Source organism: Hirundo rustica, chromosome 9, assembly GCF_015227805.2.
Source record: "Hirundo rustica isolate bHirRus1 chromosome 9, bHirRus1.pri.v3, whole genome shotgun sequence".
NCBI lineage: Eukaryota > Metazoa > Chordata > Aves > Passeriformes > Hirundinidae > Hirundo > Hirundo rustica.
In genome coordinates this window covers 4625870-4643946 of record NC_053458.1, presented here as the reverse complement: position 1 = coordinate 4643946, position 18077 = coordinate 4625870, and positions in this window count along the sequence as shown.

Sequence of the window (18077 nt, the reverse complement as noted above, 5' to 3'; positions counted from 1 at the left end):
GCCAGCTGTGATGCCACCCTGGGGACACCAAGGACACGGGACACCCTTCTGTGCCAAAACCCTTCCCTGCCCCCTCGCTCAGACTGGGGCAGAGCAGGAGCTTTCATCTGCTTTTGCCTCTGTCCCACCCAGGTTTCTGCCCTGCCCAGTGCTCAGATCAGGATTTGCAGTGCAGGGAAGCTGCAGCCAGCCTGGTTCCCTGCCCTCAGGACAGTTCTGGATAAATCCCTGTGGCCAGTGTTATGTCCTCCCTCCATCATGTATTGGAACGGGCAGTGGACACCCATTTCCAGCCAGCAGGATGAGAGCCCCAGGCACTGCTGAGACAGATTTATCCCAATCTGGCTTTGCCATGGGGAAACGGAGTTCCAGGCTAATTAGGAACCTTAATGATACTTCCTGTGATACCTGAGAAACCTGTCATGACTTAGTAAGAAGCAGCCTGTGGCTGTCAGTTGTTCTTGGCTCTGGCTGGGACCTGGCAGAGCTCACCAACTCCTGTCCCAGTGAGGAGCAGACTGGGATAAGAAAGGAACACAGGATAAGAAAGGATCCACAAGCCTCTACAGCTGGTTTTCACCTCTACAACATGCTTGTGGGGACATTGTTGTGACGTTTTGGGCACTAATGGCTAAAGTGGGTGCGCTCCCAACAAGATTTTCCCTCTGGTGAATCCCTCATTATAAACTGCATTGAGTTTAAAAACATCAGCAGAGAGAAGCTTAGTTTAGCTTACGTTCAAACTTGGTTTCCTTTGATTAACTACAGTTTTTTGTGACTGTCATGTTGAAAATGATGGCTTGCACTGGCAAGTGTTCACCTCACTTTTGTCCTAAGCCACCTTCAGCTGCCAGGCTGAGCCAGCAGGGCAGTAGCCACAGCGATAGCAAGTGACTGTCACCAGTTTATCTTATCCAGCACAGAGTGTGGCATTCAAGAGCTGCAGCCCTGGGTTTTCTTCCCTTCTCTTTCTGTGTAGCACAGGGTGTGCCCCATTTGACCTAAATATTTGTGAAGTTACATCCTTGGGACAGGCTGACAAGAGGTTATAAACTCATTTGTTCTCAACTTTTCCTAAGGCGGGCAGGCTGCGGCAAGGCATCACAGCTGCCTCACGTGGGTGCCTCACACCTTCCCCACAGCCAGCTGGTGCTGGCCAATGTCTGAGATGGGGCTGTGGGCCTGATCCACACTAAAAATTCCCTCTTCCTTACTCCGAGGGACTGTGGCAGCAGCTGTCTCATCACCTTCCGTAGCCACGGACCTGGAGGTACCACTGGGGATAAGAAGCAAAGGGTGTTGTGGGGGATCAGGTGTCATGTCACTGTCAGAGGGGCTCTCTGTGCTCTTGGGTGTGATGCCCAGCTCAGTGAGCCCCTGAGAATCAGCAAAGTGCTGTGGGGGTCAGGGTTTTCCCACTGACATCAGTGCCATTGGTTTCTTTTGTACCTGTGCCGTTGGCTGCGCTCATCTTTGGAGGAAAAGGGGAAAGAGGTGAGTTTTGCATGCTAGTGGAAGGAAACCAGGCAGCTTAATCCCAAAGGTGAAGTATGTGTTCATAGTAACACCAGTTTTTACATCTCCCCAGCATGTTCAACAGCAGCTGCACTGAATTATGATTGTGGCACCGCTGTTTCTTTTTGAAACAGAGAGGAGTGAGGTGCAGCTTCGGAATTTAAACATAAGACAGAGCAGAAGGCGTTTTTCCACTCCACTCTTGGCTTCAACAGTGGTCAAATTCCACAGCAAGTTCAAGAGCCTCTCCTAATGTGGGTGCCAGCTGTGCCCAACATCTGGGCTGCTCTGGGTGTGAGGCTGGTCCTGGCTGTGAAAAGATGCTTTTGCAGGGAGCAGCCCCAGGTGTGCGTGGGGGACAGTGCTGTGCGTCAAGCCAGTGCTGCATTACAGACCCACGGAACTGAGCAGAAAACAGTGAGGATAAAAGACAGACAATATCCTAGAATTGTAGGTTTCTGTGAGTGTCATGTCTTTCACAGTGTATTTTAGTTTTCAGGCTGCAGCACCTTTGTGTTTGAGCACCACTTCCTACTATACTTAGAGAGCTCACTCATGCTACCCTACCAAGGAATCTCTCTTCTCAAAAAGCTGAACACATCCACAGCCAAAGTGTTTCAGAGTCAGTGCACAGTTTCCACCAAACCTCCTCACTGCTGGAGTTCGGAGTGCCTGCTCTGAAGCAGCAGCTTCCCCTTTTTGTGTGGTATCAGTGGGCAGAATTCTGGGGTGACACTGGTGCATGACTGCAAATCTGTCAGCTGGTGGGTGGAAGAGGGATCCCAAAGCATTCCCAGGAGTGGTAGAGGAGTTTTTGCAGGAGACAGTGCAGCCCAGAAGCAGTAACATGCGGGGCATGAGGCTGGTACTGCCTATGATTTGTAACGTGTGACCAGCAGCGCTGTGAGCTTGATCCCACTGTTTGCTAAACTCTGTTATCAGAGCTGCTCAAATGTTTTCCATTAGCTAATCCTTAACCCTTTGCAGATACAGATCAACCCTGTGCTGGAATCAAGAGCCAGATCAGAAATAAATTCTTTGTATTTTTTCTTCGGAGGATTTTTGCAATCACTATTTCCCCACACCACTAAAAACCATGTGAAAATCATTTAGACAGAAGCAGCGACCAACAACCCTCTCCTCTCCCACAGGTGACATTTAAGGACAAAGTATCTATGGAACAAAGTGATTTAAAAACCTCTAGGAGAGGGTTTGAATCCAAAATCAGAGGTGACTTTGTAAACTGACCAAGGGATTCATTCAGTGACAGAAGTGCCATTTGAAAAAAAAGACAAGCAGATTTCCTGGAGCAGGCCAGACACACCTAGGCAGGTCAAAGAGAGTTGAGTGCTCGGTGGATGTAGAGGACCTTCCCTACGTAACTGATAAAGATTCACTGAAAGAATACATGAATATATGATTTCTGAGTTCTTGTCCAAGTCTTTTATCATTTTTAGGGTAAAATTGTCTTTTCCTTGTAGCTGATCTGAATCTCCCATGCTGCAAATTATCTTTAGCTGTGCACTTTTGAGAGAGCAGGTTCGACCTTCTCTGTTAGCTCATAATCTCATGGAAGCTACAATTTCCCACTGCTGTCTCAAGCCACGTGCTTTGGCCTCACTGGCTCCCTCCCCTTCCTCAGAGTTGTGTCCTGGGAATCCCAAAGCCCAGACGTGAGCTCCTCAGTGCTGAATTCAGGGGCAGAACCATTTCCTTCAACCTGCTGGTTACACTCTCCCTTTTGCTGCCCAGTACAAAGCTGAATCTTGTCCCTGGAAGGGCACATTGAGTGAGGCTTAGTTGCAGAGTAATAAATATCCCTCTCTCCCTCTGTCAGGCAGATCTGCAAAATGTCCCTGACTGACCTCCTGTGAGTCCATATAAGCACCAGGGCTGCATAAGGACTTAAGCAATCCTGTACTGTATATCAAATCCTTCTATTTTTTTGTGCAATTCCATGTTGCATCCAGCCTCTGATTGACCCTGTCATCAAAGCCTGGATTTAAGTGTTTGTAAGCTCAGAGGAGAACCAGCAGCAAAAGTAAAAACTTGTCTGCTCCTTGAAATTTCTGTCCCAGGATCTCTCGTTGCCTGAACACTGGTTCAGGTCTCTGAGAAATGCAAAGATCTGGGAGAGGTCTCAAGGGAAACAATGTCCTTCATGCGTAGTCATATTTCACTGATCTTGGAAATCTGGCTGTTCTTGACCACTGACTACTTACTCTGGTTGCAAATGAATAAATAAACAGAAATGCAGCTGGAGCAAGGAACAAACAGACCGGACAAACTCCTCTGCACAAGCTTTCCTACTCCCAAAAGGACCTGCACATTGATAACTGATTGACAAATATATTATTTGTGTTGCCTGTGGGGGTGGAGAGCTGAAATTCTAGGAGGAAAAGGGGAATCTGTGGGGGCTCCCAAAGTGACATTGTTATGTCCTGAATCCACAGCTACTGAGCACCAGTGAGACTCCACTCACAGACATTTTTCTCCGTGTTTTCAAAAGTCCTTTTTGGGTTGTCCCAAGGCCATCCATGTTGTTCCTCCTGATTCTGCCCAGCTGCTCTGCCCTAATTCTGTGCCTGGGGTACACAGGACTTGCTTTGCTCTTTGGCCTCAGCCTTGTGGGTGCTTCCAGCTGTGCTCTGCTACCATGCCTGGTGGCACTGGAAGTGGAAGTCCCACCAGCCACCCCCACCAATGCTACAGAGCCCACTCTGGGGCCACGCTGTGACCTTGAATCACCTCTGCCAGCAGAAGGGTGAGGTTCTGTGTGAGTGTGAGCCCACCAGGGGCTCTCAGCCCAAGCCCTGAACTTTTGCACCATGCCAAGGGGAAGGTGGAGAATTTGGGGGTGGTGGGAAGCCTGAGAATACAGCAGCATTCCTGTATCCAGACTAGGTGGGGCAGCGGCGAGGGGATATTAGCTCTCCTTAGCTGTCAGTGTCTGAAACTTCCTTGTATTGTTTGTCCCATGCTAAGAGCTTCCCCCCAGCACTAAAAATAGCTTTTTGTTTGTAAGTTCACTTTGCATTCACGTTTCCTCTCTTGGTTTTCTCAAGAGGTTCCTTGATGTCTTTAAATTTGCTTGACTGTGGGGAACAAAAGGCAGCAAAAGTCTCCCTGTGTGAAGATGGGGAGGTTTTCACCTCAGAAAGAGAGAGGGGGAGGCAGCTTTTAATATCTTTTTATATGTAGTGCAGGTCTGATGGGTGAGAGCAAACACCGTGTTCAGCCTTTATTCCGTTTACCCAGTGAGAGCAGAAAGGGAATGCATTGTCCTCCTGGGATCCCAGGGAATTGTTGGCAGTGATACCATATTGTGAAAAAATGCTGTTCTCAAAAATACTCGAGCAACCACCAAGCAACAGCAATCACAGTGACTCTTAGCTCTACCCTTGGCAGCTGTTATCTGGACCAGATGTTGCCTTAAGTAAAAGGGAGATGCTGTTTTCTGGAACAGAGGGATATATATTATTTTCTGACATTATTGCTCGATTGATTTCTTTTAAAAATGATGCCTTGTAGAATGTTAATAAATAGCTGTTTATTTTGACAGCAGTGTCAAGAGCATGCTAATGTGTTATTGTTTGGACTGTGGACACTTAAGATGTATAAAGGGAGTTTGTGTTGCTGGTTCCAGGGAAGCAGGAGGGTTTTGCTCATGGTGGATCCAGTCCAGAGAATGTGCTTTACATATGGGTGTTTATATCTTGCTCCGTCTGTAAGAGTTCATTTGCCTGATGAAAGATTGTTTGCTAGCACTCTAGGAGCTGGCAGGGAGGTATTTATACCATTGTCAACTCTGATAAAAGTTTCAGATGTTACAAAAGCTCTTGGGTTATATCGGGGGGTGGGGAGGGGGGGCAGAAGGAGAATTAATTAAATTGGAGTTTCTTCTTAATTTGTTAGTGTTCAAAAGTGATCTGGCCTGCAGGCCTTGGAATCTGGAATGATCTACTTGTTTTCCATTGCAGTGAGCCTAAATTGAAGCCAGGCAACTCTGATCACAGGAGTGTGGAGCTCACTGTGGCAAGGGAAACCAGGCTGTGCATCGGGTGAGGCAGCTCGGGCAGTGGTTGCTGTTGATGTGCAGCAGCACAGATGTGTCTGATAACTCACCCTGTCTGCAGGCAGATCCCAAAACTCAAATCCCAGGTGTGAGTGTAAAACCACAGGGCCAGAAAAGCCTCTTAAGGAGTCACCTCCTCCCCTTGTTCTGCCAGACGTGGAGCAAAAGCAGCTGGTGACGGAGACTCTGAGGTAACCCTGTCCTCTGCCCACTACCTGGAAAGTGTCCCCCACAGTACAGTCACAGCCTTTCTGGCCCCAGTTTGCTTCTTGAAAGCGCAGTGGATGTGGTGGTGCTGCAGCACGAATACTCAGTCCTTCTGGAAATATTGCAGCTCTTCTGAATGCCTCCAGGGAGCAAATACTGCAACCACTGCAAGGCTATTTCAGCATCTAGAATCCACATGGGAAGGGAAAGCAGATCTGTGAAACAGAGCCCTTTATTCATACAAAAAGAAGCCCTGGAGACATGTGAATATCAGTTCCTTGGAGAAGGATCATATTCTCAAATCGACACTTGTTCTGGAACAGGTACCCCAGTGTGTGGTTGAAGCATCTCCACCTCTCTGAGGATGAGCCCCAAAGATAACACGAGTTACAGCAGCAGGAAAAGTCACAGTCCTTTGCCTTTGTGACATATTATGCACTGAAACAATACTTCCTCTGGAAAGGTTATGGCACTGAGTTGTGCAACAAGCCTTATCAACAAGTAGGTATATTATATATGAAATGTAGACTCTCACACTTGTGAGAATGTTCCTTGAGACAGCATCTGAATTTATGTGGTGCTGGTAATAGGTGGATACATTTTCCACCAGGAACGAGAATAATAAAATAAGATTGCAACTGAAACTAAATGCTGAATTGAATCATAAAATACAAATAAAAATGAAGTGCTGGTGGACTCCCATCTAAATCGGATTCAATTAAAGAAACTGTTGAGGTCAAAATTACTCTTGACACAATTGTGAAGGACAGCCCAATAACAAGTCAACATTTCAGTGAATTACTGTCCCTTGAAGTGCCTTGAATTCACACAAAGGAATGGCCTTTACAGCTGGTGTTTCTGAATTACTCTGCCTGTCCACATGCACAGACCCAGGTGATTTTGGGCTGTTTGGGGCTGGTGCAAGGCTGTGTGCAGGGAGGGTGTGCAGCAGTGCCTAATGAGATCACTTGAGCCCCTCCAGGTCTGGGTGCTCTGTTCACTTCCAGGACAAAGCTCCACACAACAGAGATATTTTTCCTCAGGATAATAATGGAAAAAGGGGTTGCTGGAGACCAAATGATCTTTAGTCCATCTGGCATGTGCAGCTTAGGGATGTGGTAATCCTCCACTGGGTGCTGTTACCCCTGAACACGTTTTTGCCTGGACTCCTACCAGTGCCTTGAGATGGGTGATCTCTGACTTCCACAGGAACAATGTCTTAATGAACTACTGCTTCAAAACATTATTTTTCTATTCAGGTGAGAACCTAGCAGGATTTTTTTTTTATTTATGCTTTCTTTTGGCATTTTCTTGCAGCTGTAATTATGTAAAATGTTTGGTAAGGAATTTTCTGACTAGGTTTTTTGTAATCAGAAAATGTTAATTTAAGATAACCTGTCTGTGTTTGTATGTACAAGGGCCAGTTCAGTAAATCCCAGTCCTGAAAACACTTCCAAGTGGTTTCAAATACGGAAAGCATGAGATCTGGGTTTTATTTATTTATTTTTTTTAACAGTTTTATCTTGCTTTGCTGTTGCCTGTAGCATTAAAAACAGAATGAACTTTTCAGCTGATCCACACCATTTCCCCTCCTGAGATGATCCCTTTGCAAGCATTTTGGAGCTCTGGTTTTCCATTCCACCTCAGGGCAGTAAAGCACTCCCCTGGCTCTGGTTGGGTGTGAGTAGGAAGATTTACTGGAGTTTCCTGACAACTCAATCTGAGCTCCAGTTAGGTGGAAGAAATCCTCACTGCAGGGACATCTCAGCTGACTACAGTGCCATTTACCACTGTGTTTTTAATGCATTTCTGGTTGTCAGAACAGTCACGCAGTTCTGCACACTTTCAGACACTCCTTGTTCCCAGAACAAAGCAGCGGCCCCTCTTTCCAGTAGAAAAGACCCTTTTCCCTTCGTCATGAAGCCTAAAACTGGTTTTGATGGACCAGATTTGTTGGGAGGCCATGAGAGCAGAACAAGGAAGGAATAAAGAAGGTAAAATGTGATGTACTGGGATACCTGGCTTTACCTCTCCCGTGAGATCTTCAAACACTGCTTAGTTACCAGAGCACAGGAACAGATATATAGTAAATAACAGAGCCCTTGCAAATAACTGGAGTTTGAGGGGACAGGGTTAGAAGGGAAGTGAAAGGAGGAGGGAGAAGAAACCCTATATGAAAAAGATTTTGCTAGACATGTTTGAATTAAACCAAACATTTCCCCAGATCCAAGTGTTTCCCAGAGAACCACAACTCCTCTGTGCACCTGAGTGACAGATGCCAGCTGAAGTGACTATTTCCTGTGGAGGAAATGGTTTGCTTTTTTGCAAAGACCTGGGCATGTTCTGCCCTGCTCTGAGTGCCAGCACATGCTGATGATTAAAGCAGTGGGCAACACAAAGCCTTTCTGGGCAGAAATCCTTCCCTGACTCCACCGAGCCCACAGGCTGTGCCCGGGGATGGCACAGCTTGCCACAGTCAGCAGCTCCGGGTGCGCGATCAGGCTCAACCAAGAGGAAAAAAAATCACATCTTGCAAAGGGAATTCAGCACTGGGAGCTTTGTGGGTTGCATCTGCACCCTGCTGAAGCTGGTGGCCACGAGGTCAAACACGTCTGCATGTGCTGGTGTGCAGGGGAAGGACAACGCCGTGCTATCCAGCAGGGATAATCACTCGGGTCATACGGACCATCCCCGGGAAGAAAGATGAACTTGCATTTTTCTCCAGTGATGATGGTGATGTCATGATATGGTAAACAAAGTATTTCATCTTTTCTCCTTTTCTTCACTCAGTTCCAGGAGCTATGCGGGGTTTTCTGCCAGAAAGCTGACTTCTCTCCTGGCTGAGGCTCGAGGGCCCATCAGTGCTGAAACATCGCTGGAATGTTCTGTCCTGCAGACACAGGGGAACAAAAACCTCTCTGGAGGGAGAAACACTAGCCTTAGAGCTACAGGCTTTGTTTCTGTACCTGTCACAGTTATTTATTATTTCAGGCAACTTCTGAGTTTATGTAGTGCTCCTGAAAAGTGGTGCTGAGCCCTGAAGAAGTAGATGAATGGACTCTCAGCACCTCAGTGCTCATTTTGGCCAGAAAATGGAAAGTACTGTGATGGAACAGAAGGTACAGCATCTGAAGTTACTGGGTCATGTAGCAACAGCCCGTGATGCTTTTACTCCCCACTGGTACAGCCTTGAAAGCAGCTGGTTTGGGGGCTGAATAAAAGTGCAGTTTGCAATTAATTATTGTTGACTTTGCCAAACGTGGCTCGTCCGGACAAAACTGTGTGGAGTGTGTGCATGCACACACAGTGCTTGTACACATGTGCACAGCTGCCCTCTCACACACACACACACATTCTGGCACGAGGCCACCCTGAAATACAATCTCAGTTTGGTGCAATGTTGTTGCTTTCTGAGTACCCTGCTTGGGTTTGGGTACCAACATCCTTCTCTCTCCCTGTCACTGTCTGACCCTCCTGAAAGCTGTGTTCCCAGAGTACTTTTCCCACCAGGAACAGACGTCAGAGGAGCTGGGATGAGGTCCAGCCTGGTGCCCTCTGCTCCTGTTGCTTACCCTCTGCTGGCTATGTTCCCTCCTTCTTGCTCTCCTCTTGCTGCTGATGCTTTGAGATAAAGTGACTCAGGAGAGAATGGCAGAGAACAAGGTGACTCAGACACATCTGTCAGCACTCAGGAAAGGGCTCAGACTTCTTGGAATCTTCTTTTAGAGTCTCTAAATATGCCTAATATAGCCTTGAATCTATTTTTTGGTTTTATGGGAAACATGGGTTCAGGCTCTGTGAGGCTGGAGTTTCGGGGCGTCGGTAGAGTTAGTCGTGGGACAGATGTGTGAATGGAGAAGAGATGTGGAACTTCTGCTCTGCTGTGGAGGTCTCAAGACCCATAAAATATTCCCAGCGTTCTCCACCCCATTTAGAAAGCCAGGCTTTCTCTCCTCTCAGCAGTTCTCAGTAACAAGGGGAGAAGAGAAGTAAGTAGGGGATCAGGAACAGAAATATTTGTCCTCTGGTGCTTCTTGTGGGTTATGAGGTGCCTGAGGAAGCGAGAGGTTGCTGAGGGATGAATCCCAAATATGTGCACATTTCCTCACTGTGTTTGCTGGCAGCTGTGGAGGTGCTGCTCTCCATCAGGGAGGTGAGAGAATACCAGAAACCAGCTCGTCTTCTGAGTCAGGCAATTGTGAGATGGGAAATCTTATTTTCATAAAATTCTCTGAAACTAGCTCTTGACAAGCGCAGTTTGGCCAAGAAAACTACACCTACTCACACATCTTCACATGTTCTGCTTCTGGTTGTAGAATAGGCAGGTTAAAGATGGAGGTTTTGGTCAAGGCCTGTGTGTGTTTATGCTGTGGGTGGAGGAACTGTTTGCATTTCACAATATTTTTCATGTTATATAACTACAAAGCAGCAAAAAGAAATATATTTCTCTGTCATACATATATGACAATGCCAATTCATCCTTGGGTACCTTCTCAGTTTTGTGCTTGATCAGTGGCTGGATTTTTGCTCTCAAATTCAGACCTGCTCAAAGGATGTATCTTGAAGAGAAAAGTTATTTTATTGGGAAATATAGTTTGCCCTAGATTTTCCAGAAAACTGTGATAGCACAGATTCAACCCTCTCCCCCTGACAACTTGAGATAAATGTCACAAAAGTCTACAGGGCCCACTCAGCCAAAAAGCAACAGTCCCTTGTATAGCAGAAGAAGCTGTGTGGCCAAGAAAGGAGACCTGTTTTTTTTTGGAATAATATCATATTAAAATAACCTTTCCCTTTTGATAATTTTTAATTTTATTACAGAAAACTTAAGTTGAAAAGTCAAGGGAAATGAGAAAAAACTCTTGAGGATATTTTGAGTGGGCTGGGCCTTTCAAATTCAAGCTGAAACGTGGCCAGGGCAGGGAGTCTGAAGAACTCCGATTTGAAAAAAACCCTGGAATTTATTAATCAAAGCACTCTTCCCCCCACCTTTTTTTTTTTTTTTTTTCTTCCACGAAAAGCACAGCTAAAAACATGAAGCTGTAGTGAATAAGAACATCTAAGTCAGCCAAAAGCATGAAATGAACCCTGTGATGCTATTTGAAGTATGTCAGTGGCATGCATAGAACTATTTACCTTTCTACTCCAGTGAGTTTATAAAACAATTAAGAGGTGTGCTGGAAGTCATGAGATGAAACATGGGCAATAGATAAAAAGGTTGAAATTGTTTAAAAAAGAAAAAAAAAAAAACACAAAGAAGAAGAAAAAAAGGAAAGATACGTAAGGAAAGGAATAGGTCCCTGTTGAAAACTGATGGAAGCTCCATCATTTGGATCATTTGAAACTGGGCTGCACACTTCACTAAAATATATGCTAAGCTAAGGGAAACAGCTGTAGGTTTGCTCCCCAAGGGAGGGGCAAGACAACCTAATATATCTTCTTAATTTCATTTCTAATTTCTATGCTTCAAATCATGTAGACAAACCTTGAAATATAACTTACAGCCTCCTAATTCCTTCCTTTCTTCCTGTCTAGAGAGAGATGTTGAGTTGAAGGCAATTACCCAAGATTTTTGACTATTATTTTTAGCCCGGTTTCCTAAGGAAATGAAGCTTATGTGAACATAGTGTCACCGTGTCTGCCTGCCAGTCCCTTCTTTTTTTCCTCTTCCCCCAGGAAGCTCTTGGGAACATTTCAACAAAACTTAGGATAGGGCTGGGGACCAAAAAGATATTTCAGTTCTTCAAGATTTAAGAGTAGAGCAAGCTGTAGTGGGAAGGAAGTGATGTGTCACATCGTTAGACAGAGACTGCATTGAATAAACCCGATTTAAACACGCAAAAATCCGCCGTGAGTCCCGGGAAACTGTTGGCCTTCTGGCAAGGCAGATCCGTGGATTAGTGAGATGTTGGTGGAGATGGGTCTGTGCTGGGACCATTTTTCTGGAGCAGCAGCTTCTTGCTGGTCGCGGTTGCGTGGCTTCCTCTGCCGTGCTAAAGTTTTCCTGTCCTTTTTATGGTTTCCCTGGGAGTGCTGGGGTGAACCACTGGCAACGAGGCCCTGCCTGATGGCCTTCAGGCCAGGAATCAAACCTTCTTGATTCTCCCAGGAGGGTTTTTTCCCCCTAACTCCTCCTTTGAAGTCCCCTCGCCCCAGGCCCGAGGAAGCTGATGTCATCAGAGGATGGGAGGCCGTGGCTCCTCTCGGGCAGTTCCCACCTTTGGAGGAAGGAAATTCCTCGGGGCAGTGCTGTTTATCTGTTGTCCCCCAGAGAGCTGGGCCGAGAAACGATGTGGCTTTCTAAAAGCTGTGGATTTTAGATTCCCCCCTTGCTGTGCTTTCATTGTGCAGGTGGCTGCCGGGGGACCTCTCGCTGGTGGCAGTGGCGGGGCGCTGGGGCCTGGCGCCTTTAATTACTTTTACACCTTGCTTGTGGAATTCGCTCTGCAGAAACACAAAGCCTCGTGCAAGCCCGTTTCTGTGGGTTGATTGAGGAAGAAAAGCCCAACAAACGACCTCCCTCCGGATTAGTGAGGGCAACGGGCCAAGGCGGCTCCGCAAGAAGGAAAAGGTGGGACTTGCCGCTTCAGAGGATGCGAAGGAAGGGGCCCAGGCCACAAGCTGGAAGCCCTGCTACAGAGCTCTGAATCTGTGTGTTGTAGAGGAGATCAGTGGAGAATCGGAGCAGGAAGGATGGAGAGGTTTTCAGACCATCCTGCCTGAGTTTACCTACACGTTGCTGACACAAACCTGGGTGCCACTTGCCCCAACAGGTGCTCGTCTGCAGTGAGGGGTGGTACATCAATGGCACGGGGTTGTCCAGGTAAACCTTCCCTGTGAGGCAGCTCTGGCTCTGCTCAGTGTTGCATTCCAGCCCCATGATGACGGCAGGTCAGGCCTGCGGTCCGTGCGAATACTTCAGGATCACATGAGGCAAATGTTAGGCTCAGTAGCACTGGAAGGGAAAGGTGAATTGCCTAAATATACCTCGCCTGCAGCCTCCAGGTAAAGCCAGGCAGTTTTTCAGGTTAAAAGAAATATTTTCTGCCATCACACCCCCAGACTGTGGTATAGCTACAACCTTGGGTACCCACCTCACAGCCCGCTGGGCCCACAACAGGCAGGACCAAACCCCTTGAAATCCAACCATAAACCCTCACATAAAGCAGGAACCTGCCATGGAAGTGGGCAGCAGGTCATGCCAGAATCCCAGGAACAGCTGCCTGTCTGGCTGGGGATCATCTCTGCCAAGAAATTCGTTTTGCAGCCGAGAGGACGTGTGTCAGGCAGGAATGTGCTTTTGGATGGGCTCAGAGCCGCTAGAGCTTTCCCCTCACCACACCGTGTCTTGGCTTCCTTTTAGATATCGAATATTCTGATCCTTCTCGTAGCTTTCCTCTCTCCCAGGTGAAGACTTCAGGGAATTCGGTGTGAGGTCTCTCCTCTCCAGCAGGAGGAATGTGCTGACACACAGATATCACTGACTGGCAGCCTACTCTGGAAACACAGTTGTTCAAGCCAAGAGGTTTCTTTTGCGGGTGTAGTTTATCAGAGCTACCCAAACAAAATTAACTATACTAGGAAGAAAAAAAAATAATTCCCTCCTTTTGTAGTGCTGCATCCAAACCAGGGGCTTTTTGTTGGCACAGCTCCCTCTCTTGTAGGGATGATGTATTTGTTTTTTCACACTCCTAGCTGGCATAATTAAGCTTACAAAACTTCCTTGTGCAGACTAGCCCTAGCAGAAAAAAAGAGCCAGCTTTCTTCAGGAGCACTTCCATGCACTAGTGAGAATTGCTGTTGTCTTGAGGTAGTGCAGTTGATACGTTTTCTACCCCTTTAAAAGATTCCCCACAGCACAGAGGAAAAATCAAACCCAAAATCTCTGGTTTGTCCAGTTATTTTTGTTGATCCATCATACCTTGAGTGTGTGTGTAGAACTTGTCCACAAATTGTCTCAGAACCGAGATTTGGGCATTGGTGATATTTACTTGCAGTTATTCAGGTGGATGAAGAAGAGTGGAAAGAACATCACAATCTGGTGATTGTGCTTGTCTCAATCTATTAATTGGATATGCCATGTAAAAAAATCTGGAGCAATTTGTTGTCATACAGAGCGTTGAATCAATGTGTTTAAATTACATGCTGCCCTTCATCCTGAGGGAGTTGTACAAGTGGGGTTTTTTAGTCCTTTTGCTGAAAACACAGCAGTGGCTGGTGAAGATGCGTGATGTTTCACATTAGCCAGGGAAAAATATCCACGTCTGGGATGGGTTTGTTTGGAAAATGGGGTTGTCACTTAGTGTATGGAGCAGAATGTACCACAGGAGAATGCCATCCATGAAGACAAGCAGACATGATACTTGGAGACAAGCCAGCTTGTATCTGGTCTGTGGATAAAAAAAAAGTCCTGAAACCTTCTGCACTTCATGGACATGCTGTGTTGCATGTCCCTTATCCAGCTGCATGCCTTAAGGGGGGCGTTTCTGGTTGGTAAAAGCGGTTGTTTCCAACCAGAACCCTCCAACCACCTCACAGGATGCCCCAGGTTGTCCTTCCCATCCCTTCATTCCTTCTTTCCTTTCGTGTGTCCAAGCAGCCCCTTGAAGGCCATCAGGCAGGGCTCTGAGGACCACCACAGGCACTCTGTGGTGAGCAGCATCAAGCCTAGAGATACTGCCCGGCTTTGAAACTCAGTGGTCAGCCTCTGTATGCTGAGACAGAGGGGTTATTTAGAAAACATGCTACTGGATGAAAAAAGTTTATCTCCCCCTTTGCAGAAAGAGTTTCAGAGTTTCACTAAATTATGCTCAGTGTGGGTATTTAGGCTCAGCTCTGCAGCACAGCATTGCACCCTGAGGAGCGGTGCCTCCCAGTTTGTTGTGATATTAATCTTGAAAGCAAACAAAATCCCTGACAAAAGATCAATTTGGTGCATCTCCTTTGTCTTGGCAGAAGAAAAATGGGAGCTGCAACATCTGTTTTTCTGAAGGGATAGTACTTTTCCACTCTTGGTTTTCTCTGGCAGCCGCGCGTCGCCTGAAAGGCTGAAGTCAAGTACTTGTCAGTGGTACCTCTGACACTGAGCAGGATAATGGGACTTAGAGATGGGCTTAATATTTCAAAGCACAGGGCAGATTTTAATTATCTTTGCCATTATTGCCCTCGGCCCACCAACGAGTGTGGGTAAGCCACGGGGAGAAATACCGAATCAGGCAAACACTTTCATTTAGCAGAAAAAAAGCATTGTTAGAAGTAGTGGCTGAAAGAAGAATCCCAAAAAATTCGAATGGGAAATGAAACTTGAATGCTCAGTAGGGATGGGAATTAATCACAGGGGGAAAAATACCAAGGGAAATGCTGGCTTTTCTCCATCTCTTGATGTTTCAGATGAAGATAAGTTGTTCTTCTGTAAGAGATGGAGAGATATATATTGGTCAAACATAGGCAGTTGGCCTTGATTCAGGCACAACTGAGAGAAATTAAAGGTTTTTTTGATATAGAGAAGCCAGACCAGACTCTTCTTTGTAGAACTTAAAGCTCCATAAATCCACGATGTTAACTGTTCTCTCTATTTTATCTAAGGAAAAACCCAAACTGGCAGGTGATACAAGTTGCCCAAGGCCATATAAGAAATTAATGGCAGCATCAGGAATATAACTCAAGCTTTCCTGGCTCCCTGCCTGGTTCTCTACTTGTGCAGCCCTGTGAGATGCTGATGCTGCAGGGGAGAGGCTGAAACACTGTCTGCTCCTTGTCACAGCAGCCACAGCCAGGCTCCCGCTGAGGCAGCTTGCACTCCTTCCTCGGTGCTGTCACTGTATCCCAGTGACACTGTATCCCAGCACCTGAACAGGAATTCTCCAGAATCTGGGCACTGGGTATGCTTTTGCTGTCCTGTCTCCAGAGGCTGGAGCAGGGACCTCAGGCTCTTTGTGCTGGGCTTTGCAGTGAGACCTTCTCCTCACTGCACAGCATCGTTGGGGCACTCCTGTGTTTGCCTCCAGGAATTTCAGGAGCAGGCAGAGCTCAGAGCCAGGATGAGGGGCTGCTGCTGGAGCAAGTGAAAGGGTCGAGGAGGGTTCCTCCCATGCAGGATCAGATGTGGCCAAACTGAAGCCATGATGCAAAGTAGCAAAATGAGGCTGGGACTGGACCTGAGAAGAGCTCTGACCCCACATCAGCAAATTGGTTGAGAATATCCTTAAAAACACATCCTGCTGGATCCTGTTAAACACACACTTCATGCTGCTCATGGGCTAAGGCTTAGCTGAACCCAGGCTTGCGTAAATGGAGGTTTGTGCATCATTGGAGGTATTATTTTTGAAGTCACCTATAATAGAGGAGATAAGATCAGCTATTTCCTCAGTACATCTAGAAATACAATTTTATTTTTTTTCCCAAGAGAAATAAAATTCCAAACATAAGGAAAAAGTCCAGCAGGAAACTGTGCCAGGAAATTGGACAGACAGAATATTTTTGTGCTTGTGGGGTGATTTGAGCCATTAATAGCAATTTGCCAGCCCGAATGTATGGTGATGCCAGGAAGGTGGATATTTGGGACAAGAGGGGAGGACTGGGTGCCCTCACGGAGCAGCACAAAGTTAAGCAGTACCCAAGGTTTGCCCCTATCTGGCATGCAGTTCAGGATGGCCATGGAATGCAGCTGCTGGGCTGGCTGGGAAGTGGCTGCCATGTTTTAGTCAGGTGGAAACACTGCAGCAGTAAAGGATGTGAATGCTGGCTGTGGATTTGCACTGGGATATCTGATATACAGCCTGCACAACAAACATTTAACTCTCTTTATGCTACCTAAAAGCTCATGGGCACAAGCTCAGGTCTTCTTCCGGAAGTTATTCATGCATAGCTCAGAGCAGACCTTACCTTAATATATTACCTTTGGACTTTTACTTGAAAGCCATTCCAGATGTTATCACATGGATTTCATCTCCTGTGTTGTGCTGGGACTGTGTTCCTACAAAGAAGGCAGCTTTTCTGTCCTGCTGGGGTGGGAGCCAATCCCAAACCCAAACAGGAATTTATGTCTCTTTAAAACGGTTCTATCAAGTAATGAACCTTTGAATAGGGTCCTTCAAAGGTTTCTTTCAAGCACTTTCTTTGAAATGCAATTACCCCATTCCTTTTTTTTTACCTTGAAGTTTCTATTCCAAGGTACCTCTAATCTTCAGCTGCTGATAAAAACAATCACAGGGGAATTGCTGGAGGGGTCACACAGGCACCTGTGGGAGCAGCAGGTGTGACAACCCAGAGTCACAACCTGGGGGTGGGAAGTCCTCATCTGTCCCCCTTTCAAGAAGGGAAGGTAGAGGCTTGCAGCTCTTTACACGGTGAGCAGGCTCCTGGTGCTCTCTCCTGCTCACTCATCAACATCAACCGCCCCAAAACATTCAAATTCCTGGTGGAGTCTCACAGATGATGACATTTTAGTGCAAGACAGTTGGAATTTTTCTTGGTTTTTATAGGACACGTTACGTGTAGAAGGAGATCTCTTTCCTGGATGATGGGGAAAGTGAGGAGAGGTGTCAGGGAAAAGTGTGTGGTGGTGGAGGGGCTCGGCATTGCAGCCTGGGCAGGAGTGAGGACAGATGGGGAGGTGAGGACAGGACGAGCCTGCTTGAACACCATCCCATCCCTTACACTTCAGTATATCCTGCCTAACCCTTTACCTAACTGCTCAGAGGAACTGTCCCTGTGGGAGTGGAGGATTGCTGATTCTCTGGGTTAATCTGCAGATCCCTGGAGATGCGTCTCCATAGCACTGCTGAGCTGCAGCGTCCCGGGCGGGAAGAGGGCAGCATATCCTCACAGGTCAGGAAATGCTGTCTTGGGCTGGGAGCTGCAAAATAAAACTGCACAAAGAAGCTATTGAAGGCCCCTGGTTCTCAATGTTTTCAGAGAAAAAGCGACAGCTTTCTGTGAGTCAGTTATTCAGCGAGAGGGTGGTCGGGCGCTTTTTTTTTTTTTCTTTTTTTAATTTAAAAATCCAGCAGAAAAAGACGGTGAGGTACTACCTGAAACTGCTGCAATGAAAATGGGGAGCTGGTTTCTGTGGTGTGCTGTGTTCTCCCTGCAGCCTCTGTGAAGTCATTTGTCAAGCCATTTGTCTTCTCCTTCCCATCCCTACACGTGGTAACAAACCAGGCTGGAAGGGCAAGACATAAACTCCTCCTATAAAATGATAAAAACCCACAACGCTGCAGCATGGAAGCAGTGAAATTCCAGCAGACACGGAGCGAGGAAGGCTACATGGCTGTGAACT